Here is a 27750-nt window from a genome sequence, read left to right as displayed (position 1 = left end):
TTTATTCCTACAAGATTTTCAGCATATAAGCTTCTTTGTTCAGCTCAGAATTGGATACATTGCCAGGCATTGTAAAATTTACATCTTCCTTTTTTTATTATTTGTTCTTAAATTGGATTGAAAACAAAGTATGGTTTTAATTAAAGCTCTGCTTAACAATAGACAAATTTTCCATACAGTGGAATTTCTGAGCAGTTGTGAGGATTTTGCAAAGGCCTAATAGGTGACATTCACTGCTAAGCCCCAAGTAGAACTGCAATATACTTACCTGTGCTAAGTGTCTGCCTGACAATACTCACACAAAGAAAACTCTAATAACGCTGTCGAAATACTGACTTAGCCAACAAAACCCATGGAATTTAAAGTGAAGGTTACCTTAAACTGGCTATGATATATAATAACTTACAAGTTCAAGGATAAATGTTGATGTTTAGAGAAGTAAAAGGAAAGAAAGGGCACGTGGGGAGGGCAGGAGGGGTGGAGGGAGCAAGGGAGGGAGGGAGGGAGGGAGGAAAAAGGAAGGACGGAAGGACGGAAGGACGGAAGGAAGGCACAAAAAATCTGCAATAGTGAATTAGAAATAAATTTCAGCCTTTCTATCAAGGCTGATTCTACACTAGATATGCTATAGATGACAGAAAGATGAAAAACAAAAACTCAAACAAACTTACTGGTCAGTCTGTTAAAAGCTGTTCAATAAACATTCCCATTCTAAAGACTGCCTGAGGCTTTTTTTTCTCCTTTCCTCAATATTTCACAGCAGACATCTGCTATTCAAACACAGATTTTTCCATTGCCTGATGAAACTGAAGATAGTAGTTTTTTGGAATTCTTGCCAAAAATATTGTACTTATTGTAGAGGTCATAATGCGTAGGAAATGCATAGACACTCCCCAGTCTGCGTTGAACAAAGGGCCAATAATTATAACTTTCTAGGGAGCTGTCAACAACATCTAGAGCACCTGTCCAGCGCACTTCCCTTGTGATGTGCTTACGTGTCAGTAGCCTGAAGGAGATGCTTTCAGGTGCTGAAAAGTAGGCTCTCCCTGTTTGGTAGTCTCCTGAGAGTAGGAGAAGATCAGCCAGGATTCCCTGCTTTGGAGAGAGAGAGAGAGAGAGTATGAAAAGTCACCCAACCAAGCAGTATTACAAATTGGTTAATTTCTAAGTACCCTGTAATGTAGTGCCATACCTGTCCAAAAAAAAAGTGCCCTGAAGGTGGCTCAGCTTCCGACAAAGGCTGCGCATATTGCTGGGTCATTCACATTGAAAATGGAAAATAATAGAAAAAAAAGGAGAAAGATGCTAAAGTAAAATCTCCCACATAAGGGAGTGAGATGATAGAGAAACTCAGGACAACAAAGCTCATTCCATTACATGAAAAAAGTGCAAGGTAATTTTTAAAGCACTGAGTGTACTAACAGCCTGATACTATGTTTTTCAGCTGAGTTATAACAAGAATTGGTGCAGATGCTACAGTGAAAAAGCACATTATTATGATGCTATGTCAAATTAACAGGCTTCTCAACAGAGTCACAATCCCACTTCAGAACAGGTCAGTGTTCAGAACACTGGGCTGCAGAGACACTCCTGAAAGTCTGAGAGACAGGATAACTTTTCTTTTTCACTATTTCCATGGAAGTTTTGTGTATTTCACTGTTTCATCTGTGCTTTAACCAAAAAAAAAAAAAAAAAAAAAAAAAGGATTTTAACTTTTGCATGAATAAAATTAACTGAGATCTGGGAAAAAAATTGAGTTTGCTACAGCTTTTCAGTCCATAAAAGTCCCAGAAGCATTATAAAACAAGGCAATAATATAACTTGGGAAATTAATTTTTACTTAGCCACAATACAAACAAAAACAAATGCACCTCCAAAAAGTAGAAAGAACTTCTAAACAAACACAAAATATTGAATGTTATTTTGCAGTATTTTAGACCATTAAAATGTGAGTATGCTGCTTTTGAAACTACTGCTGCATCACTTCTCCAATAATCTTAATTTGTCTAAAAGTCTGAGTGTTTGCCTCCTCTCTAAAGCTCTCCTTTCATCCATCTATTCTGCTATACTTAGCATAATTCCAAATACAGAAAAATAAATTTACAGGACACTTACAGGCATTGTGCTGTACAATTCACATTTTGTTCAGACAAATCACCTTGTCTTTCTAGCGAGTATCTTTTAAGGTTGGTGTTGCTGAAGTACCTAAGCAATCAAGGTTTCTGAAACACATGAAAAAATAAGAACTGCAGTATTAAATTAAACTCAGAGTTCAACTAGTCCTATATCTTTTCTCCCGACCTTCCCCAAAGCAAAAAAAAAAAAATTACACAGAAGGCGAATGTCATATAATCTTTTCCTTCTATATCTCCTTGAATTTCAAATAGCTCCAGATTTTTTTAAAGTCTGAAAAGTGTGAATACAGTGGTCACCAGGCTCACATCAATACACAAAAACAAGGAAAAAGCAACATCTTTTTTTTTTTTCTGACGAGGATTTTCATTGGTTTCTCATGCAGTGAGAAAATATATCATATTACATTGTAGATAAATCTGATGCCAAATGTAATTTCTGAAATGGAGAATATTTTTAGATTTTATGACAGAAAAAAAAATATGGCTTTAAAATGGGTAATCTTCTATTTCACTAAATGTGCTGCCTGACTGAGACCTTGTACGCCAAGCTTCAGCCTGAAGCAAATTGTTATAGTCGAGCTATTAACTTCTAAAAATAGGGGGATATGATGGAAACATTAAGAAACCCACTACTGGGCACAACCACAATCCAGGGGAGGATGAAACAACACTTCTTTATTTTTCCTTCTTTACCTCATCACATTAGTGCAGTTTGTGGCACTGAACTGTGTCTGTGCTAAATGCATTTTGTTTAGCCACTTTCCTTCTCAACAGCAGCTTATGATGGTAATATTTAATCTGTCTCTCTCTCTCGTTTTTGAAGAAACTTAATAGAAGCCAAATACTTCAGGTCAGGCACTTGCTATTTGTGACTTAGTACTTAAAGCAGGTGCTGCTTCCTGTGGGAGAAAACAGACAGTCTGGAGGATTGCAAGAGTGATCTGAAATTAAAATGATTTGCAACAGGAGGTGTTTGCATTTTCACTTGAAGCATTTTGAGAAACAGAACAGTAGAGTTACATTTTGTAACAAAATGTGCAGCAGTGATTTACTTTTCTGTCACGAACTGTGCATTCTCTGTGTTTTATTGTAGTGTACAAAATTTCTCATCATCTGCTATTTATTTTACATTCAGCACTGTAAAACCAAAGAACAACTGACTCATGAGTCAGCAGGTGGGTGCCCCTCTCCAGAGGCATTCCATGCGTTTTTGCCAAACCATTTAGCACATCTGCAGCCTACACTAAATCATTTTTAAAAGTAATATCAGTAATAAGAGTCAGAGAGCCTTGAAAGGTATGTGTGGCATGTGTTCTGCAAACAGGCTCTCAACAAAAATCCCCAGAGCTAGGAACAACAGTAAAAATCACCTCAAAGGAGCAGTAGAGAGTGGAGAAAATGGATCTTGGTATAGAGGACATGCTATTTATGGAGGTCAATCTGCATCAGCGACATAACATTTCAGGGCTATTCAGCTATAAGCACATTCTCATCAGTCTGCAGGGTTTTAAGGAAAAGATCAAAAGATGAGCACACGCAGCGAGTGTGTGTGAGTGCTTCTCACTAACAGACTGCTTTTCTACTTTGACCACAGAGAGGTGTGTTGCAATCAAGGCAAAGACAAACTGGAAAACAGGCTTTAACACTCCACAAGGAAAAACTAAATCAATACACTTCAGTTCCAGAAAATGCCCTGCTTTGCAGGAATTTTTAGAAGTGTCAAAAAACTTAGAAGCCGGCTAGTGCCTGTGGTCCTGAGTCACCTGGATAGCCTAAAAGTCACTGTCCGTGCACTTCTGGACCAGCCCAAATTCTACAAATGTTTCACTGCAGGTAGATACCAGTTTGGATATAGACAGCCTGTTAAAATCAACTTAAAGTCTCCTGGAGTGTGTATACAACAAGAGATCTGCCCTTGTGCACAAACCTGCTCTTCAGAAATGCTTAGATAAATAAGCAACTTGTTAGAGTATTTTGCCTGCTTATGGGGACAAGATATTATATTCTCAGAATCCCACTTCTAATGTATCTCAATCCCTTTGGTAACCCTTTGGTTATTTGACAAGCAGGGTAATAATTTGTCATGCCAGAGTCTTCTATGTGTTTTTCAGAAATCTTATTTACTTCTGAAATCATGTTTTTTTTGATATTTTCTGGCATCTATGTCTGCTGTTCTTAAAGTGCTACCATACCATGCTTCCAAATCATCTGGTCATCTCAGCAAAACTGCCTCATTTACTTGCCGAAGAGCATATGACATTGTAAATCGAGGCCTTAGCAGCTGTGAGGTATGGCAGACAGACATCACACACATTCACAGTTTTGGTCACCTTGAATGCGTTCATGTAAGCGTGGACACATTCTCAGGTGCAGTGTATGCCTCTGCCCATATAGGACAAAAGGCTGCACATGTCAAACAACACCTAGTGCAAGCATTTTCAGTATTGGGGGTGCCAAAAATGATCACAACAGATAATGGCCCAGCGTATGCATCCAAGGAGTTCCTGGAATTTCTCCAGCAGTGGGGAGTGGAACATAAGACTGGCATTGCCCACTCCCCCACAGGTCAAGCTGTAGTCGAGCGTGCACACCAGACGCTCAAGCAGGTATTGAAAAAACAAAACAGCTCAGCTCCGTGGATGTCCCCACGAGAGAGGCTCTGTAAAGTCATGTTTACCATCAATTTTCTGAATTGTTCATTTGAAAATATGAGTCCACCGGTTGTGCGTCACTTTAACAGTGGCAACCAGTTCAAATTGTCTCAGCATCCCCTGGTCTTGATTAGGGATCCAGAAACTTGGGAAACCAAGGGTCCCTATGAGCTTGTGACCTGGGGTCGTGGCTATGCATGTGTAGCTACTCCCTCAGGCCCTCGGTGGATTCCCCAGAAGTGGGTGAAACCTTTTGTCCCCAAGAATCCAGGCCAGACAAAAGGGAACATGAAGCAAGTAGCTGATGCTTCAAAGAGAAGACGCTGCCAGATGGAAGAAGAGGAATGCTCCTGACCATAAATTCCTTCCAGCAGAAACAGAAACTTTAACATGTTCTTAAAATGTTTGTTTTTCCCTTTTAGAGAAAACCTACCTCCCACTCAACCCTGTGATGAACCCCATGCAAGTTGTCATCCTGCGAATGCTGAAAAGAATGTTTAAGGGCTGGGGATTCACGGGGTGGTGAACATCTGTTGTTAGATCAATTTTGTTACTCCTTGTTATTTTGTTCCTTGTAACCTTGGCATTCGGGACCCTGCTCAGGGTTGAATTGAGCCCAGTGAATTCCTGCAACCTTGTTTAACAAATAAGGGGGAGGTGTTACAGTGAGCTCATGGACATTCTGTTTCCCCTTCCCCGTGACTGTGATCAAGATAACCCCTGGATCCTCCTTTCTGCCCCAACGAGGTTGGCGGAGAGCCAGGAAAGCCCACCCTGTCCAAAACCTATATAGACCCCCTGAGATTTCCTGTTTGCTCTCTTTTGCCCCGCTCTCCACATGGACACCACAGAATAAAGAGAGCTGTACCAACATACCCTGGCGTGAGAGCCTCTTTTGAATACCTATACCCCTCTCCTGATATTCCTCCCCTCACAGCCCCTTATCTCTGAGCTAGTCGGATTCTTCGGCGACTGCGTAAGGGGGGGAAACTACAGTAAATCACCTTCTATGAATTTCTGCCAATATAGTTTAGACAATACACAGAACAGTTCTCCCACAAAAAATTTTCATTTCTCTTCAATCTCAATAAGGTGAATGTTTATCTGTCTCCACACCCGTTGTTGTTTTAGTCTGTGTTGGCACCTGGAAGCTCCAGAGAACCTGATAATAGAAAACTACTTCTTGCATGTGACAAAGATTTTGCAATGTTTGTCAAAATATTTATTACTTCTTATTTAAAGTAATACTTGCCAGGTCGTGAAATACTAAACCAGTTGTTCTGAATACTGGATCTCAGTAAGTATGCAGTGTTCCATGTTTCAAAAATATTATATTCTCCAGATAAAGCCACCTGACTTAGTATAGTTTCAAATGTTGAAGTTACTTTGTTTTCTTTAGGACTTTATGGGCATTTTGTGGATGCCCTGCTAGTTCTGTGAGGTCCAAAAAACAAAGCAGAAGCAAGGAAGCAACTATGTTTTTTGGAGTGTTGAAATTTTATGCAGACCATAAAATAAAGCTGAAGATAAAATGTTGCCAAAAACAAAGAGAATAAACATGAGGGGAACAAAAAAAAGAAAAACAAACAAAAAAAAAAAAACAGGAATCCTGGAGGAACAGTAAAAAAGAAGCAGAAAGGAAAATTGAGAAACTGAGAAAGGAAAATAGAGAAGCCATAGAATCTACATAATTTTAATGTACAGGAAAGATTCAATTGATTTTTTAATAGCTTTCAACTTGCAAAATTTCATGCAAATTAAGAAGTATGCCCCATATTCACCAGTGACATAATTCCACAAGGACAATTATAACTGATAAGTGTAAATCATGTTCAGTTAATTGGAAGTAATGGATAGAACAAAGTAAATAGATAAGGTTATATATATATATATATATATATATATATAAACACAAAATATAAAATATATATGTAAAAACATAAAATAGGTTTTTGCTGCGCAACATAAAATGTGTTTTGATAATAGCAGATAGTAATTGATAAGTATGTTCTTAAGAGGGAAGGGTGGGTAGAAATGAAAAAAAGGAAAAACAATAGACCACTTTGTAGATACACTACCAAGCAGACCAAAACTGCCTACTGTGTTTACACAAGAGAGCACAGCAGCTTTATGGAGGAGAGACATTCACCAAGATGTCATGCCAGCATACTGGTCCTGGTTAGTGCATATAGAAATCATGTCATGTCCTGTTCCTCCTTGCCTTCACTCCTGCAGCAGTGGCCAAAAAGATACAGGAGAGTGACAGTTGTGGGCTGTTGCTGTTCACGATTGTGAAAATAAAAGAGTTCACTTCCTGGCAGCTGATTCTGCTCTGCAAGCAGAACATAAAAATTTCTTAACGGGAAGAAAGAAATGCTCTGAAGAGCATCCTGGAGCAATACAATAGTGAGATAAATAAAAGACCTTTGAGGCAAGAATTTTCATTCTATGGGTTTGAAGAGGAAGCAGTATTTTTATAAACATTTCTCTTGGAACAAGAAGAAGATGAGAAATGCAGAACCTTTCAGCCTTACCTGCAGCTGAACAGCTGTTACTGACAGTGATTTTACTGTATAGGACTGTGATGACTGTGTCAGACCTTATCAGAAGTTATTTCAAGTCCTCAGATTGTCCCTTAGAGCAGGAACTATTCTTCACTACAGCCTGCCACTTTCATATTTGCTTTGGTTTTTTAGACACAGTTTATGTCTCTATAAAACCTTGCAAGTTGTACCATCATCTACATCTCTACAGAGGGCTACACATACCAAAATAACCCCCAGATGACCCTGACAAGACATACTTTTTTCCTTCACTGTCACTATATGGGAAAGTTACCCAGCAAATACAATCATCTCAATGTCCCTGAGCATGTCAGCTACCTTCAGTGAATCCTGAAGGGAGACGCATCCCTTAAGTCTATTTGCAAACTGACCATGCTGAAAAGCAGCAGCCCAAGTATGAAATGAATGTGCTTCCCATTTGTAAGGTACACAAGCACTTTAGGAGCATCTGGAGCTACCTTTCCTTTTGCAGACAGTTGGCTGATTTGATCAGATTAAGTTTTCAAAAAGTGACTTCAGAGCAGAGTTGAATTGAATACCATTTAAACCTGTTTCTTTTCCACTTAGACTTATTGGAAACTCCTGATCCACCCAGATAAATTAATACAGGAATTTGAGTGTCTAATTGTGACTTAATGTGTCTAATCAGAGTGCCTAGAGTTACTGAACCACAGATTCCGCCCTCAAATACTCTCTTGTGTTGTAAATACCTCATATCTCTCTAGTATCTACATTTATGATGCAGTCATGGGGACACACTCAGCAGATCTTGCTGAGTGCTTCAGAGCACTTGGTATCTCCTACACTTAGGAAGACTTCTCATCAACTCCCTGGAGGAATAGCGTATTGAATCTAATGAATCAATTGGGCAGAAAAGAGAAAAAGAAATTATTGATTTTTCACTTGGTGGGTTAAGCTGTCATATGGGATATGCAAAGTCAGATTCTTTTGTGCATTGTGCGGTTTGGTATTTGGGGTGGTGTTTTTGTATATGCAATTATTTTTTTGGAGCAAGAGTAATGGAATTATTAATTCTCTGACTGTTGCTTTCTGGCATTTTGGTTTTTTACCTTGGCTATAGGAAACCTGGATTTATGTTTCTGTTCTAAGCTATGCCACTGGGACAGCAAGATAAGGCACAGCCTTGTCCCAGTGACTACTGTCTTGACTATCCATAGATGTCAGGGAAGTCTTTGCCTGCCTCCCAGGAGAAGATCTGGCCGTAAGTACTTAATTCTAGAAAGTTCATAACTGACAATCTGATAGAGGGATTTCCAGTGGGAAATCACTGCCTCCCTGTGTTCTGGAATATGATGTCTGACCATTTTCAACTCTTGGGGGTTAAGGCCTCCTCTCTATTTTCAGATTCTCAAAGTAACTAGCCGGCTCAAGCAGGTGACTCCTGCTTATCTATTTTTTTTATATTATCTCTTGTCATTGTAGGCAGAACATGGTTGGGGAGTTGCAGGAATGGGGAGGGTGCAGCATATTTTTCAAAATAACCTATTAAAATTGTGGACCTATGGCTCTGTACTTAACTATCATAAACAATTTATTTTATGAAATAAATTCAGATAATCTAAATAGCTCCCATTTTGTTTCTCCTCATTGACAATCTTGCCCTCAAAGCACAAGGCCATATTTCTGTGTTATGAGTGAAATGTACTTTAACACTTGGCAGAAGTCAGCAATCTGTTTGAGAAGAGGGATTTGCCTTTCCCAGGAGCACAGCAGGGAGGCCGTGGCCAGCTCCCTCACTTCAAGTTTAAAGAACAAGCAGAACACTTCAATCACAAGGATGAACTTAAAAGAATATCCAGTTATGTGTACAGTGCAGGTGTTTCATTTCCATGTAACAGAGACAAAGACAAAGTGTTTCAAGAGTGACATTTCCTTGCCCAAGGGTGGGTTTCTCTGAGTGGCAAACCCTTAACGTGTGTCTCTCCCATAACCAGGCTCACCAGAACTGTGCTGCAGCCAGCAAATAATTTCCTAATACATTCAGATTCATATTCAAATCCAAATCTTTTGTCTTTGATCAGAACAAAACAAACAAAACACCCCAAACAAACACAAACAAACAAGCAGAAACAATTGCTGCTGTTATTTCTGTTGGGGTTAATAGTATTATCCAGTACCCTAACTTTTATAGATTAAAGAAAAAGAAATTTCATCATGCACCAGCATCGAATTCAGTACAGAATTTGTCTCATTAGAACTGCATTTAAAGGTTTAGTGAAGCTATTAGTGATTATTTTTCTGGTGCCTGTAAAAATATCTTTTTCTGCGGAAAAAAACTAAAGTTGTGTAGTTTTAATTATCATCTCCTCAACCATAAGAGCACCAAAGGAGGGAAATGTAACACTAAATGTAATGAAAAAGCAACAGTGTTTGGATAATATTGCAGAAGAAATCGAATATTGTGAAGCATGGAATTACATATCAGAAATCTCATATAAATTTAAATGAAATGTTATAATGGGAAGCCTTTTAATCTAATGAAAACATATGAATTTGCAAAGGACAATGTCTCTCATTTAAACTATCAAATTTGATAAAATGATCCCAGAAAGGTTTACGTCTAATTATATTAAAAAAAAAAAAAAAAAAAAAGTTGACAGAGAAATGTAATAATCTTCTTGAAGTGAACTAACAGTAAAAATTAATTATACCAAAATGCTACAGCAGGGAAAATGAGGCTGATATGCCTTGTTTACCAGTGTAGAAACACATTCAGCAAACCAGCTATTGAAACATCAAATTTTTTTATCAGTATTTTTTCATCAGTATATCAAATGTTCAAGTTACTGTTGTTTGGAATATCCTTTCTTCAAGACTCATTGAGCGTGACTACCTACAATAAATCCCACACTTAACTGTATAAACCAATGAACACTAAAGGACTTCCCTCAGATACACTTCTTTCAGTGATACTCAGTTAATTAAATAATTAGACATTTTGGCAAGTGATCTGGCACTGTATCTCCTGTTAATGGCAGAGATAAATGAAACCATTTATGCTTGCATAGTTATATATATTTCTATTCTAGGCTTTCTGGCAAGATGAAAAACCTGTTTCAAATTGTTTCTCTTTTTTTAGCTTGTCGTCTTAATAATGTGAACCCAATAGGTGACAGTGCCTGATGATACTTATATTTTTATTATTTGGTTTGTTTCTAATCAATAAAAACTGGGAAAGTGGAGAGTTCTGTATTCATATTGTAAGATTATGTGAATATCTCCCTTTCAAAAAATGTGAAATTATAATATTCCTTCAATAAAAAGAAAACAACACTCCCTTTTAAAATTATCATGTACTACTTGAGTGCAGATTTTAGCACATATTTTTTATGCTAACTACACTACTTCCGAATATGATCAAATATATGTTGTCTGCCCCCAGTCTGGTATTATTTTTAAATGTGGGGGGAATGTTTCGGTGTCAACCAAATTTGAAAAAGCACAGGCATTATCCTCTGCTGTTCTCTAAATCATCTTAGTGCTAATTTTGACTTCAAATAGACTTATGATAAAAGTAACTATATAAGTTTTAAGTATCAAAGAATATTCTAGACTTATTCTGTTTGAATTATACTCCAGGTCTTGAAGAAAGTTTTAAAGGGCTTAGCTCATTGGAAGTCATTATGCTTTTCATGGACAGTCAGAACAAATGTTATTAAAATGAATATCTCAGTAAGATTCAATTATTTATCACAGGTTTTGCTTATAATGATACCACTTTCCTTTTTTTAGCATCCTGACAAAAAAAATTGTAGGAAATAATAGTCATTCACAAGCTAGTATTATTCAACCTCAGGAAAAAAAAAAAAAAAGTGTTTACTTTGTCTCGCAGATTTTTTCCTGAGAGGGACACAGTGCCATTTCAGAGGAGGTGGAGGGGCAGTGGAGATCTTGCAAGCCACCTCCAGTAAGATTATGGAATGACCTGGGATAAATTTAGGGGTGATAGAAGCAAAGTAATATTAGGTATTCTGTACATTTTCCTGTAAAACAGAAATTGGATTAAAAAGTAAACCTTAAGGAAAGAATCTACCCTGCAAGGACAAGGGTCAAGAAGGAGATTTGTTTGCAATTTATATTTTAATTTTTCATCTCTAACAGATCTGACTTTTGCTATTAGCTTCCTCACACCTGTCTGTTTGTATCATAATAAAACCTATCTTTACAGAAACAAAGGTATAATAGTTTCCTGAAAGTTGCAGGAGTAGGGCTGAGGTCATGGTATGTCCGAGCTTCAGAAGTTTAAGCTCCTTACACCAGCCATAATGTCACCTGTCCTCTGTTATGCATATCTCCAGGTTTTTATAAATATTCTTCCATAATTTTTTCCCATGTAGATCTTGTCTCAACAAACTGACCAGTGGAAGGCACCCTAGAGACTTGGCAGGCTACATGTACCCTAAATACAATCAAATACACAGAAAGGAGACTGACAACCAGGTGCTATGTAGGGTGGATGCTCCTATACACAGAACTCTTAATACCATAGTTCTAATATATTCACATCTAGTCCCAAAGCTAAATTTAATTCCCTGGCAACCATCTATTAAGCAATGCAGAAATAATTGTTAAATCTTAGAGATCCACCAGAGGTCTTTTGAAGAATTGGACAACTACAGCTAACCAGCATAAGTTTTTACTTATTAAAAGTCAAATGTGATTAGCTTGGTTTCAAGAGAGATTTTTGTTGCAAAATTTTTGGAAATCTGTTTTCAATATTTCATTCAGAAAAAATTGGTAAAATATTTGGCATTTCTTATTAAATGTTAATTTATCAATGAATTTGGAATCTTTCTTGTAGGGAAAAAAATGTATTTCATTTCCTTTATTTCTATTCTCTTATTTTTCATTTGAACATTATTCTGTTATAGGTCAAGAGGGGCAGTGTAATACTGATCACTACAGCATATGATTTATTTAATATTCTGTTTGTAATTTTTAAAATATTAGGACATTTTTGTCCTATAAAAAAATCAAAACATCCCAATTTCTAGATGAATGCCCTCTTTCCTCGACAAGAAATGAATGTATCCAAAGTCCACAGAAATGGGCAGAAGTCTTGCAGTTCCTATTGAGAAGACTTGAACCAATCATAGGAGAGCAGTGCTTCAAAGAATGAAATTTAGCACAGAAGAATTAACTCCCAAATCTCTTTCTGCAGCTAATGGAGAGATGGAAACATCTCTACAGGCAATTCAGAAGAGGATTCAATAATTGTCAGAGGAGGAATAATACTGAATCTAATTCTAGATTTTTCCTTCCCCTCCAGGGGAACCTATCTCTCCCTGTTGAACACCTTGAACTTGGGGACATTAGCAAGCCAGGACATAGATAGTTTTCACATTTACACCCCTAAGGCTGGACTGTTTCAAGGTAACACAGACACAAGCTGATCTAAAGCATCCACTCAAATAATGGCATCTGTAGGAGTTGTCTTGACTTATTTCTACATATAAATTTTTATAATCTGAAACATCAAGTATTTCTATTGTTTTGACCCCAGCCATCAGAAATAAACAATAAATAAAGTAATATTAATTTGTCAAGATGCAGTTTTATAATAATGTTGTATACCTACACATATGCAAACTTTGCTTTTTGGGAGGAAGAAAATCTTTTTAACAAGTTTTGTAAACTTGTCACTTGAAAGTGACTTTTACTTTTCCTTAGTCAAAGAGATTTAAAGAGAAATACGGGCTTCACCAAGGCAGGATTTGGTGGGTAGGTTCAATAAAAGAAAAAATGCAAGTAATTCTGCTTTTACATGATTTCCCCTTTTGATTATTTCATGCTCTACATGACACTGTGAAAATTAATGAATATTGACAGCACTGTAGCAGTAACAACTGCACCTCAGCAGTCTCCATGAATGAGACCTTAGTGCTGGAAATTCATTTCTTACAAGGTGAAAACTCCATTTTCTTTCCACTCCAGCAGACAAAAACTGAATGTTTGATTTAGGCTGTGTACAGCATATAGTACCATGAGCATTCTCTTCCAATTGCATTCCCACTGCTCTCTGCCAATGACAAAGAAAAAGGCAGCCAATACGACAGTTCTTATGGAACATCCTAGTTAGATGTGAAAAAATCAAGAAATATTCTAACCATTATTTGTATAAGTGGATCCAGCCTTGTTCCACAGAGTGTATTTTTGAGACTCCAGCCCCATGGCTGCAGACTCAGATATGCCTTGTGGTGGCTCAGCTGGGGATGTCTGGATCTGGCTGTGCCTAATACGGGCCAGCCCTGGCCACTACCCACAAAGGCCACCCTGCAGTCCCCACTTCCACTGGGCACCTGCTCTGAGTGCAACCACTTGCCTTACAAGACTATAAAAAAAGATTGCTTCCCCTTGGTGTCATATCTTAAACCCACTAACACCCATGACAAAACTTCAGTACTATTTTTATCCATTACATTTGGTTTTGCTTAGTCAAAACAATCTGGTTCAGAGATCTGGAAGTTCCTTTTTTATAAACTTCCTTTCTGTTTTACCAAAGCCCTCATTGTTTCTGCACTTATAACTGTGACTGAAAGAATGGAAATCCTTGAACTGTTCATCCTTACTATCTCTTTTTATAATTCCTTTTTCCTCAGCTTATAAAAATAATTTTTATGAATCTAAATTTGTTAAGATTTAATGACATTTAATTTGGATGCTTTGTTAAAATCTAATATTACCACAGCTAAACTGTGCATCTTTTGAGTAATTCCATACAAAAACCTTTTTTTTCCTAGCTAAGTAAATCCTTCCTATTTCAAGGAAGCCCGTTGCTCTAGACTTTGGTTGGCATTTTTGATTTTGACTTTTCACAGTTTTAGCAGAAGTTCAAACTAAGAAGCAGTGATTCCAGAGTAAGGGGGTAGTTTCATGGCAGTAGTACTGGATGCCTTGGAGACCAAAACCAGTAACACCTAAGGAAAGGGCTGACGAGCACAGACAAGTGCAAAAGCATAGATGATAGAAATCATCAAGATGAAAAGGAAGAAGAAAATAATTTTGAGTACTTCCTTGGTCAAACTAAGGAATAGGCTACTAGTGCCTTCAGCCAATGGAATGGATGAAGGTGAAATTCATTTGGAAAAGATGAAGAAAAAAGTTAAAGGCTAGATTATTCATGTTTTGTACACAACTAATTTCCCATGATAATGCAATTCCATCAGTAGACAGATAGACCAATACAACAGGAAATAAAATAAAGAACATTCTTTTATATTATGAATACAATATGCCTAAGTCCTGTTAAAGCAAAGATGATGACAGGAATCTGTGAGGCTGTATTGGATAATGTTAATTCTTGTATCAGGACTGGCTGTTCTACTGTCTTTTGCTTGAATAACTCTACAATGAATATTTTTATATGACTTAAACTAAATGCGCAATGGTTACCATTGATGGAAAAATTGATTGAGAACAGAACAACTACTAGTCATTCTTTGGACTTCCCAGAGGACCTAATCTGGTAAAACGTATCATGGTTCCTCACAGAGGGATTTCAGAGACAGATTTAAGGACTATTACACACAGGAGGCACTTTACCTTTAATGAACACACACGGCATTAACAACCTGTCATGTAACAGATGTAGAGCACACAACAAATACTTAGAAACACTATTCCAAGGAGAACAAGTCACCATATTTTTTGTTCTTTTGATATACAACTGTGATTAGATAAGCTACATTCATTTTATGTGACAAAGGCTGCATTATGTTTGTATTTGTTCTGGGAACAGCATTCAAACTTTTGAGGGTATCATTCTGTGCTTTGTATGTAAAAACCATTTATATTTTTACTAATGAAACAAAGATGTGAGTTAAAGGCGACACGTAATTTATTTTAAGCAACTAAAATCCTTTTTATGTGCTGACTTTCCTAAATAATAAGGGTAACGGGAACAATCTTCACTTAAATTATTTAATTTATTTTATGTCTGTGCAGCACAGGCCACTTGGAAAGCAGAATAATGTACTCACTTTGTGATGCACCAGCTTTCCTGTAATCTGCGGTCTGACATCACACCCAGGAAGGAACCTCAATTAGACACAATGAAATAATTTGGGTAAATAAAGGAATTTTACACTGGTCAAATGTAAGAGTCACATCTAGAGGATCTAGAATTAATGTTTTGTTAAAAAACTGTATGATTAAGATTTTATCTTAATATGTGCTAAATTTTAAAATCATTTAGAATTAAACTTTTTTAGGTTTAGGAGGTTTTCTTTCTCCCACATATATTCAGATACTGAGACACATTTCCTTATGTCTATAGCTAGGTTATCAGATCAATCAAACAGAACCTTCATGTCTAGTTGCTAATTATTCTTTATTACATTTCATATTATTTCTAATGTATATGAGCAGTTCTCAGGAGTTACAATCCCTTTTACTACACTACCATTATCATTTTATATACCCAGTAGCTTTTATAATCACAGGAGAAGGGACAAAAAATAATTTAAATAATGAGAAATATCTCAAGAGTTTTCTTTTTAAAGAAAAGACTGCAGAAATTTTTTTTCCAACCATAATATAACCTAGAAGAAATTTTATTGTGTTAATAAATGTACAACCCAGATGTGCTTAGTCACCCTGAATTGAGGCTCTGGTATTGAAATACTACAGCTTAAGGACACAATTGGTTTAAACTCATGAAAGTCTTTGAGCAGTAACGGTTTGCAGGCTCTTTACACAACATAAAGCAATTTGATTTTCAAACAGCTTGGCACTTTGTCTTATTACCCTCTTGTCACTCTAAAATTTACAGCAGGTGACAAAAATTTTGCCTCATATACAAAAAGTATGAATTCTATATAACATACATAATGCTAACCGATAGAATTTGTAACCTAATATTCAAGCAAATGGGTGAGGACTTTACTATCTTCCTTATCAAACTACATCACACCCATTTCTTTGTACCCTAGTTAAAATTATTCATTATGCAGCCAATACTCAATAGCATTTGGTGTGATTTGCTATTCTAAGAGAAATGCTTCTGACAAAGAGAGAAAAATTACAAAACAAAGACAGCAAAGACCAATGTTGTCATGGCACCACAACAAAGTGCATGAAATGTAACACAGTAGTTTCCCAGCTGCTCCACATCTGGGGTCACAGTCTTCCTTCCATTGGCAAAAAAAATCTAGATTCACAATTTCTTAGCTGGTAGCAGAGGGATCTGTGCTATGATCTTCCAGGAACTACTTACACACAGTGTAGATTAAATATATTTCACCCAAAACAAGCACTGAACACTGGAACATAAACTCTCCTTATGTGTTGATAAACTGTCTTTTAATGTCTTTTTTTAAATTTTTTTAATAAACCATCATAGAGTCATTCTTAATCTTTCACTTTGTAAGATAAATAACCTTATTATCAGGAGCTTTTCGCTTTGCAGTGGCCTTTAGCTATGTTTATTCAGCCCAGTGGCACTTCCCTGATTCCTTTCTTTTTTATCATCAAGACTTTTTTGAGAGGACATTTGAGAATTGACTTACATAATAACAAGAAATTGCAGAGGTATTTTATCAATGCTAGTCTTGGTTTCTGCTTTATGCCATGAAGTATGAACTAACCAGACCACAGAGAACCATTTCAGATTTTTAATTTTTCCTGAATTTTATAAGTAGTTAAGGATCCAGCTATACATTTTACAGTGTGATTTGACAATCTGGAGTTTGTAAATTTGCTCTCTCTGCATAACTGACGAGGAGCATGGATTTGTAGATGCTACTTTTTCCCAATTTTTCTAATATAAACACTGGATACCGTTCTTCCCTTTTTTTCCCTCCCAAAGTTATTTCTAACTCAAAAAATGATAGAACTGCCTTTTGGGGTTTTATAAGAAAAAGTGCTCCTCCCCTTACTATTTTGCCTAAATGATATTTCCTAAAAGATGCATAAATGGTGATTTTAAAATTCCAGTCATGTGAACCATCCCCTCAGGTTTCTGTTATACCAACGAGGTTTTGTTTATGCTCATAAATAAGCAATTCCAATTATGCTTGTTTATTACCCAAGCTCCTATCATTGGTGTATAGGCAATTAAAGATTAAAGAATTTCTTCTCTCATCGTCCTTTGGTGTCTTGATTAATTTTGTTCTCAGCATCACAATTCTGTACTGAAAGTTCGTGTGTTTTCTCTTTTCACCCTCTCTTTTATTTGATGCCATCCTAACCACTGCAGTATACTTCTTTGGTAGTTGCCTCAGTGATGTTTTCCTCAGAACTTTAAAAGGTTTCTAGGAATTCCTAATGCCTATGTTGAAATTAATTCTCAGAACTGATTGCCATTTTATTAGCAGAGTAATTCCTTAAAAGAAATGCATAGCTTATTGGCAGACAGCAATGTGATGCCTCTTTGACTTTACTTTTTAAAGAAGCAAACAATCTACTTCAGCATTGTTCTTATTGTGACACATTTCCCAGCTTTTCCATCAGGATAAGTTCTAGTACGACAAAATACTTACTAGTATCAAGCAATCCACTTGAAATTGTCATATATATTAACTTTTAACTGGAGTGCTGCTGGACCATTTCAGGGCAGACTGAATCGAATGTCACTTCATATAAGCAAAATCATGGTCAAACTCCTATCATATCAAAGCAAAATAAATTGTGCTGTGGTAGCATGAATTCCTTTTCCCAAGCTGTCATGCAAAAAAGTGGAACAATTCACAAAAACAATTACGTTCATGGGCAGTCATTCTTAAGCGTGCCATTTCTTAAGAAAGTTTTATGAATAATTCAAGTAGTGAGTTTAATTAGTGTTCAAATGATCAAAAAGATAGTTCTGCTTAAATAATGATGTGATTTTACTAGCAACTGTTTTACCACAGGAAAATTATTGAAATAGAAAACTTCCTAAGACAACTAATCAAACTTGAACCAATACAGATGCCACTATATTTTTCTGCAGGTAAACATGATTGCTTTTGTCATGCAAGCAGAGTTTATAGCACATCTTTTGTGAGTACACAAGGATCTTAATAAATCTCAATTATGTCTTTCACAGGTAACAGATATTCTTAAGACTGGCATGTATGTCCTTCTTCAACTTTCTTAAAAGTCAGCAAAATATCTTGTGTTGCTAATATTTGGAAGAGGAAAAGTTCCATATCAATTACAGTCTTCCAGACCTCTGACAAGAGGTTATCATTAATATTTTGCAGCTATCATAACCACAGGGTTATGAAAAAAAATCCTCTTTCGTGGAAAGTTTTTCTCCTGACTTCACACATTATTTCCATCCTAAAAAGGTGTGATTTGGTTGCCTAACTGGGGTCAAACAATATCACTTTTGGCATGCTTTCACAATGCACCAGATCATCTGTCACTCCAGAACAAAGGCTGAACCCCACTGTGTCAGATCTGTCAGCCCCACATGAATGTATGAGATACAGAAAACCTGAAACAGAACCACGTGCATGTGTTAAGGCCACTGAATTTTACCCAAAGCAATTCTTTACTTGGGAGTTACATATATAAGTGATGGGGAAGATGAAAAACAATTGAATTTTTATATACTTTTTCTAACATGACTTAAGCATTCTAAGATTCTGTGAACTTGTCATTTAACCAGGCTTCCTTTAAGTAGCAATGCTTCAGCTAAAAAAAACAGGAAATTGAAGATCTGAAGGAAGACATACTAGCAGGCCTCAATTTTAATTTTCATGGAAATTAATTTATAATATTTTTTCTATCTTTTTTACTTAAAAAAAAATTTTGTTTCTACCTGCCTCCAAATCATCTTTCTCTATTTTCCTGATTTCTCAGACTTTTAACATGGTGAGTGGAATTGTAGGTGACAACTTTAGCATGAGATTACTTGTTCTCCACTGACTGTACTGAATAATTTCCGTGATGAGAGATGAATACCGAGCTACTAGGCAGGCTGAGTAGCCTTAGACACAGCCTGGAACAAAATCCCTATTTCAGCTGCTGACACACAGGTGTTTGGTTTCACTGAAACAACCAGAATGTCTGAGAGCTCATGCAAAGGCAGAATACATGACACTCAAAGTCTGTGCCTGCTGGAGGGCAAGCAAGGCACTATAAGGTGTTTCAGCTGGCCCTATAGGGATTTGTTTAGGCAAATGAATTGGACCCATAGTGCCTTCCCAAGAAGCTGGAACTAAGAATGTTGCCAGATCTTTCTAGGCAGAGCAGAATGAAGGCTAGTCTAGATTTTGGTCCCATGATTATTATGACTGATGCTAAAGAAAACTGTCTACCTTTTGTCAGTCCCGTTGGCTTTCAATATATTATAAAAATATGCAGTTGACAAACAAGATGTACAGGAGTTTACACTGAAATTTTTATAACAGTGAAATTCTGAAAACAGTGAAATATCTTCTAATGGACTTACTGATGTTTATATTTACAGGGAAACAGTTTTGTTTTTTTTTTAATCAGTAAAAATACATTCTTGTGAATTTTAAAGATTCCTGCAAAGATTAATTTGGAACAAGAAATTATTATCAATAAGAGGATGGTAATCTCACTAAATGGGTGAACTCACAGGCATCTCAGAATTATTCTCATGATGTACAAATGTTCAAAGTAAGAGGGGTTAGGAGGAAGTAGAGTTAGGAATTAAAAAAAAAAATAAGCAACTGTTTATATTTCAGATACATCCAACTTCTTTTCATCACCATGTCTTGTAATATTGCAACAATGGGGGTGAGCTGAACATACGTGAATTGCAGGGTTTTCAGGGATTAGTTTTGTTAGTCCAACACATGCTGTTGGAAAACAGTTTTCTGTTACATTGAGAAGCAAGATTCATTCTTCATGGGGACCCTAAGCTTATAGGAAAATACCTAATATTTTTCAAGGTTCTTTTAAAGGACAAAGGAAGAGAGATACATAAAAATTTTTAGTTACCCATTCTTTGTCTCACATTGTTGTTCCATGAGAAAGACTTACAGAGAAAGAAGAAAGTCACTTTGCAGTTCTCCTGGGATATAGAAATCGTATATGAATCCATAATGTCTTCTCATCCATGCATCACTGGGGAAGGAAAATCAAAGTGAGGTTTCTCTTCCAGCCCAGTAGTGTGCTTACTTTCTCTTTTTGCTGATTAAATGTTGAAATAATATTAAAAACACATAATAAAAACTCTAACTATTTATTTTAAACCATGTTGTTTGCTTTAAACAACACATATAGAAATGGTCATCTACCTCCCAAAATAAACTGGCAAACAAATAAATTCAGCAACAACTACTATGAATTATAAGAGGGTTTTATATTTCCTTCAGCATAAAACAGGGAAAAATAAATCCCATCAGTAAGTAAATGAAGTGGATCTCAGCATAACCAATCTATGAGCTGAAAATTAGTTTAATTCCCATGATAAGAAGTTTAGGAGATTCATAGATTAGAGGGCCAGAAGAGACTGTTGTGATCAAATTTATAAACTTATGAAGAGATTTTCAAAGGCACAGAAGACATTTGGGTATGTAATTCCCACTGACTTACAAAAGAAGTTGGATTTTAATTGTGACTTCATTAAAGAGCTCCCCTTGAAAAGAATCATAAATTGACCAATAACCTGAATCTTAAATCAAGATGCATAATAGTCAATGTCACCTTTGATTCAATTACAAGTATCTCAACATAGACAAAATGCAAACAAGTTATAGTACCCTCAGTGCCCAGTATTTTTCTTCTGACGTTGCCTGCAGAGGAGCTAAAAGAAATTTGATTGCTATGCCTGTCCAAAAACCTGTGCAGCCATGGTAGTAGTAAACGCACCTTTAGACTGAAATAGAAAACATAGACTATCTGAAGCAAGCAGAAGTACAGCATAAGTAGCATAAGCCTACATCTTGAGGGAAAGCACATTTCTTATTTAATTTATTTGACAAAATTATTCCTCCTTTATCAAAAATGTCCTGATGACATCAACAAATCATAATAAATTACAGTTTTTAAAGTTACTAAAGCAGAGTCAAGATTCAGCTTGGAAGGGATTAAATGCATTTTGGTCACCAAAAGAACCCTTCTTGAACAGGAAACAACATATTTACCAAAAAAAAACAACATAAAGGAAATTTGTTAATCTCTTATAACAGACTGTTTTTCCATGGTCTACTTCCTGCATTTAAATACAGTTTATCTTAGTTTTAAAAATAGCATTTAAAAAAGGAACAGAGGAAATGTTACACTGGATGAGACAGTGATCCATCTATTCCTAGCATCTGGTCTCCAAAAGAGGTTGTTAACACAAGTCCTTATTTTGTCAGATATATCTGGTGTCTTCTAATGACAGCTTTAATACTCTGTTTGTATTTCTCTTCAAATAATGGCTTTTTTTTCTTTTAATGTTTATTTACTAATTTATTTATTTCACTCATACTGTGCTTTCTCAGGTGCTGCCACAAACACAACTGCGTACCTTTCTTATTCCAACTCTGCTGTCTCTGAAGAGCCAGAGAGAAAATTTATGGCAGGGAATAGTAGTAGATCTAAAGTTTTTCTTACCAGAAAGAAGGGTCTTTTCAGTGTATCTGCTGCTGCTTCCTTCCCAAGGTGGCTGACATGGAAGCTCTGACTGATAATATGCTGACTACAAAGAAAAAAAACCCCAGAAATCTCAGCAATGTGTTTGCCATTTAAACACCTGTGGTATTCATACAATCTCAAAAGCTGAAGAGATTATGGGAATTTTTTTATACATCATTTAGGTCCATTTACAGTCTGGGTTCTTTACTTCCACATATTTTAATGAACTTATACTCTGAAATTATAATTTTGACTCATTTTGGCCAACAACTACATTATGTACTAGATGGAAATAAAGAGAAATTGATCTGACTGATGGGGTTTTTTGTAGGGGAAAAAGTAGAGTCCCCTTTTCAGAGACATATTTTCCAGTCAAGTACACTATTGAGAAAAGTACACATCACTGGTTTCAACAAATCATATTTGTGCCTATTTTGGAAGTTCAGGCATATGCAAAACAACAGGATACACAAGGATATATTTGAAAAGGCAATTAAATTATTGGAAAGAGATAGTGCACTTTTTTCTTTATCTGCTCCAAAGCTCAGCACCACCTTGTCTTTCCTTACTATTGCTAGCTGTAACGAAGATTAACTAAGCATACTGAAAAAATGAAAGAAACTTCTTTTCACAGACTTAGTTCTATATTCTCTGTAAAATATAGAATCAGTTTTCCATACAACATAGATCAATGTGCACTTTAGATAGTATATGGAAGACAGAAGTCTAAAGAAAATTTATAAACTTCCCCTTGACTCCATTTACTTATTGCTCTTGGTCCTTCAATGCTGCTGTTACTCAAAGTCCTCCAATTTGCCTCTGTTGAAACATAATCAGCTGTGTTCTTTCTTGGCTTCAAAATGTTTGCAAACACCATGGTTTGTCCAAGGAAGCTACAGTATCACCAAGTTTAGATTGAACATAGAAAGATTAAACTCTAAGAAGCCACTCATTTTATAACAACAATAACATTTGCAGGTTTAAGGCAGCATGAAGCATCACACATCACCTGGATGATCTGGAAGAAGTCAGTAAACTGATAACAGCAGGGATCTCTGTCTCTTCCTCTGTCTCTTCTTTCCTCCCTCTCTTTCTCTGCTAATCAACTTTTTCTCTTCTATGAATCTGAAAACCTTGATGGCTGTTGTTGGGCCAAAATACCTGCTTCCATGCACACCTTGATTAAAACACTACTGTGCTACCAGAATGTTGGTTTCATTACTTTGTACTGATGCTGAAACTTGATTTGTTAGGCTTTGTTTAAGCTCACCGTGTAAGTAGTTTTCTTTTGATCATCTCACTGGTTTTCTTGAGAATCTTATTTTTTCTTGCTTGCTTCCTGTGGATGTAGAAGCCAATTTACCTCAAGGGTGACTGCTGTGCTTTCTCAGCAAGGTAATATTGCCTTTGGAATTAATATCTAGAAAAGCCAAGAAAAATAACAGAACCTACAGATGTAAGGTTAAGAAGGAAACCCCACTATTTTTGGGGTTTGTTTTTTTTTTAAACTTCGGTTTCAAGGACATAAATTTGCATTTGTCGGAAACAGACACATAAAGACAAGTATATAGCATATTCTTTCCTGGCAAACTGGGAGAAGAGTCTATACTGGTAGCAAATGCTGTAGTAGACTTCTTTCTTAATCATGAGAAGTGGTAAAACACGACAGTAACAGCAATGAGCTAGAAAAAGCTCTATAAAAGAAAAACAATTAGAGACATATGCATTAAAATACATTTTGTTTCTCTTATTTTCATTTTACAGGAGTACAGAATACACAAGCTACAGTGGGAAAACAGCTGCAGCTCATTACAAGCATGAAACATCAGGAATACTAAAAGATTCTTAATCTTTTAGCAAGGCCTTCATGCAAAATTAGTGTTTCTGAAAAATATAGTTTTTGACATTAGTTCACCACAATGAAATCTTCTTCCATATACTTCCACTTTTCTTTTATCCACCCATAATCCTCCTTTCTTGGTTTCAAAACAAGAAGAGGAGGAACACCAAACCACAAATTAGACAGGTTTTGGGCACTGCTTTTAAAATGTAATTATATTATAATAACATTTTGTAGTTTGTAAAGGTTTAAGTGTTTAAGAAAGAAAAGGGTATTTTAGATATATGAGTTGAAATTATCTTGAAAAATATAATTTAGGAAAATATTAAGTTAATTTCTAAGATGTCTTTGGTATCACTATGTTTCTTTATTAATGTATTTTTTAAAACTAACTTAATTTTTTTCATCTTATATCTTCTTATCAGAGACTACAAAGAATACATATCAATCTAACATTGTGTTTCAATGATATTTCTGTGTTTTGTATGCCGCAGCAAACTAGGAGTTTATCTGTTACTAGTCAGAAATTATGAAATCAGTAGCCTCAGTCTCCAGTTTCACACATTCCCTTTATTCCACAAGTCCCATGAAAATTAAAATGTTGACAATTTTTTATTGCATTAACACATTGGTCACATCTTAACTACTGTGTATAAGAGAACTGAATACAGCAGGCAAAACCTGTAGAGAAGCCTTTTTACTTTCTAACAACATTAATGAAGAAGATTTTACAGAGCAGGATTAGAGTCATGATAAGGAGAATTAGCCTGTGATTTGAATTAGAATCTCTGTTATTGTTTTTTCACATGTTTATGTGAATATTTATGGTCATTTTCAAATTCTATTCTATAGTGTGTTCATACAATACTTGATAGTGGTATAAGGGAGAAAAGTAAAAAAGGAAAATTGCTAAAAAGATAAAATCAAGGAAAGTAATATTATGCCTGATTGTGGAGATGCAGCAAAAAGCTGTAGCTTTCCCAATTAAAATGAAGTGGTTTGAATGATCGTTTTAACTTTGAGATATAGCAGTCTCAGTTTTATTTAGGATCTCATAGGTAAGAAGACTGAGAACCGCCTCTCCCTTTTATGAAAGTATAAAGATCTTTTTTCTTTCACACAGAAAGAGTTCTTTTTCCCTCCCAGATGATTTATTAAGAGTACAAAAATTTCAGTCTCCTGTGAAGTCTCCTAAATTGTTCGTCTTTAAGCATACACAAGGATGTGATAACCTAATATTTTTAATGCAAAAATATGCAGAAAACGCACTTTAAAATACCACAGGGACTCTTAACACAGCAAAAAGAAATTGGAAAGGCACATCTGCATTTTGTTTTTCTCTTACTTCAGCCCCCCTTGGAAATGGTGGGTTAGATATTACTCTCATGACATTCTGAACATTTTATACCTTGTTAGTGAAACTTGCTCACACATTTTACTCTGCATCCAATCTGACAGTACACAAGCCATCCTGAAAGAATCCCTTAAATAATATTTTTTTTCCTACAGTGCTCTATTTTTTTTTATTATTAATGGCTTTCAGAGCATGGGTTGTGAACACCACTCTCACTACTTTTCTTGGACAGAACTACTACTCCTGGAGTTGTCAGCTCCAGCTGTGCCACGGAAGTCTAAAAATAAATGGATCTGCTGCAGCCTGGTGAGACTGTTAAACTCCTGTGGTGCTCATTCTTGCTCCTTGGTGAGCTACACTAGTTCAGCGGGTCTAGACCAAAGAAGATCCTCCCTGCTCCTGTGTAGTTGCAGAGAAAGGTTTTGAAGTAGTAGCCTATTTCTTGGGACTGGGCAGGAAACTTGTCTGTTCTTGTTAACCATGCAATAAAAAGCGCTGAAGGTCCTTTCAAGTCTGCAGCAGTTCTGTCATCGCATGGTGCCAGCACAGGGTATTCCTACAAAGACCTAGCTTGTGAAGGAATATGTAATCAATTCATCCCTACAAATCAGTGGAACAAAATTCATTCAGTTAACTGGTTTTCCCCCAAAGCATACCCTCTTTTTTTCCCCTTTGTATCCGTCGGTGTGCACCTTGTATGCACAAGGCATAGCCAGTCTCTCAGTACAATGTCAGATGTGTCATTTATGTAGCTCTCCTTCTTCTGAGCATCCTTCTGTAGGCATTTTTGCCATTTTTTCCAAACAATGTGGCATCAGTGTGGGTTTTCTCTATCAGAGGAAAGCAGCAACAGCTTGAAATAAAATCAAAGCCACAGCCTTAGAATAACAAACTTATTTTCAGAAAGGTAAAGAGACTATATTAGATGTGTCATCCCAGTAGTTTCAAAATTAAAAAGGAGAGAGGGTCTTAAATAATTTCAGTAAAAGCCAACACAGTTAAAAGTAAGCACTAACTCACTGCTCTGGAAGAGAGAGACAGAGAAAGCAGATAGTACCAGCTGCCTTTATAAAAATAAACGTGTTAAGTCACTTGAAATAACCATCAGTAGCTACAGTTAAAAAAAAAAAAAGTTACAACAAAAACTAACATCAGTGCTAAAATTCAGAAAGTTGCTTCAGGCTTTTAAAATTTGGTAATAGAAGGTAATACATTTTATAAACTGTTAGCTCAGTGACTTGACTTCAGCTTTATCTACTGCAAGGCAAGAGGTCAGGGTTAAAGAACAGCCAGAAGCCTCCTGCCTTTGGGACCAGCAGAGATGAGAAGGATCTGTCCTTCTGGACTCAGAGGAGTGAGGAGGTGCAGCTCACTTCTCTCTGGAATACTCTCCAAGTAGATGTCTAGTGCCAGCAATGACAATAGTAATTATAATCTTGAAAATGGCAGAATAGCTGAAACAGCATGGAACAGTATTAAAAAAAGGAACAATCCTCAGGAGCTATTGAATTCCCTTTGGAAGGCTGAGTGTGCTTGCTTTAGAAGTTGTCCTGAACAGTGAACAGAGGGGTTTAAGACAGCAGGTATAAAAACATGCATTGTTGGAATCGAAGACAGTAGAAAGCAAAAACCATGAATCATCATTAGACATTATAAGGAAATAAAGTTATATGTTCTGAATTCAGATGAAGCCCTTGACAGAGGCAGTGATAGCTACTGAAAAGACAGCAGAGCTCTCAAATCTTCCTTATAATGATGGCACTACAATTGGATTTTACATGAAGCATAGTCTGCTTGCTCCTTAGTTGTCATTTCTGAATCAGCTAGGGGCTGACACATTGCTGCTCCAACAAATAAGTTATCATTGAGCTTACAAAAGGTTAAAGTTCTTTTTATTTATAGATCACAGACCAAAGAAGCAGTGAGAGGCAGTATTCACATTTATTTCTTGAAATTTTACCCCTAAAAATTGAATTGTGAAACAGGCATTTAGCTAAGGATGTTGTTGGTATGCACATATTGTGGCAACTCTGCAAAGGTGTGCTGAATAGGTTCTCAGCTGCTCTGATCCATGCAGAGCAGAGAGAAGACCATTCTCTCCAACTCAGGAGCAATCCTGTATATCTACAAAAGCAAAAGCAGACTTGCCTACAGGAGGCAAAAATGAAAAAAAACACCACAAACAGAATAAAAACCAAACAAATCAAATGACAAATAAACAGTACACACAGACAAAAATCAAAAAAGAAACAAAAAAAAAAATCAAATTCACCCAAACCCCCCCCCAAAAAAAAAAGCCCAGAAAACAAAAAAAAAAAAGCTCTCTTCAATACAAATAAGATAACTACATAACAAATTTATTCTGAAGGTGCTCTTTATAGAGATCTGGTCCAGGTTTTCAGAAAACATTTTCATATTATTCCTTGCTAGACTATGCACTGACCCTTACCTCAGGTTTCAGCATGTAAATGAGACTGAAGAAAAATAGCTCCAAAGTTTCATCTATTGCCTAGTGTAGCAATCACAAATCTTTTCAGGTTGGTGTCACTGCTCCCCACCTCCATCCCATCTGTCATCTTTTCCCCTCACTAATTTCTTCTCTTCCCCAACTTCTGCCTTCATAGAGAAATGAGAGAAGACTTCCTATCTTCCTTTGGAATCCAGCTAA

The 27750-nt window shown here is 36.3% G+C and overlaps 1 long non-coding RNA gene across 1 annotated transcript; it reads right to left on the bottom strand.

Moving 5' to 3' along the window:
- LOC116808227 (uncharacterized) lies at positions 1 to 27750 on the bottom strand. The gene is made up of 5 exons (XR_012055694.1): positions 23159 to 27750; positions 21868 to 21952; positions 20308 to 20391; positions 2116 to 2222; positions 1 to 1095 (listed from the first exon to the last, which is right to left on the bottom strand). It is a non-coding gene; the product is annotated as an uncharacterized lncRNA (long non-coding RNA).

Source organism: Taeniopygia guttata, chromosome 1, assembly GCF_048771995.1.
Source record: "Taeniopygia guttata chromosome 1, bTaeGut7.mat, whole genome shotgun sequence".
Lineage (NCBI taxonomy): Eukaryota > Metazoa > Chordata > Aves > Passeriformes > Estrildidae > Taeniopygia > Taeniopygia guttata.
This window is presented reverse-complemented; position numbering and strand designations above follow the sequence as displayed.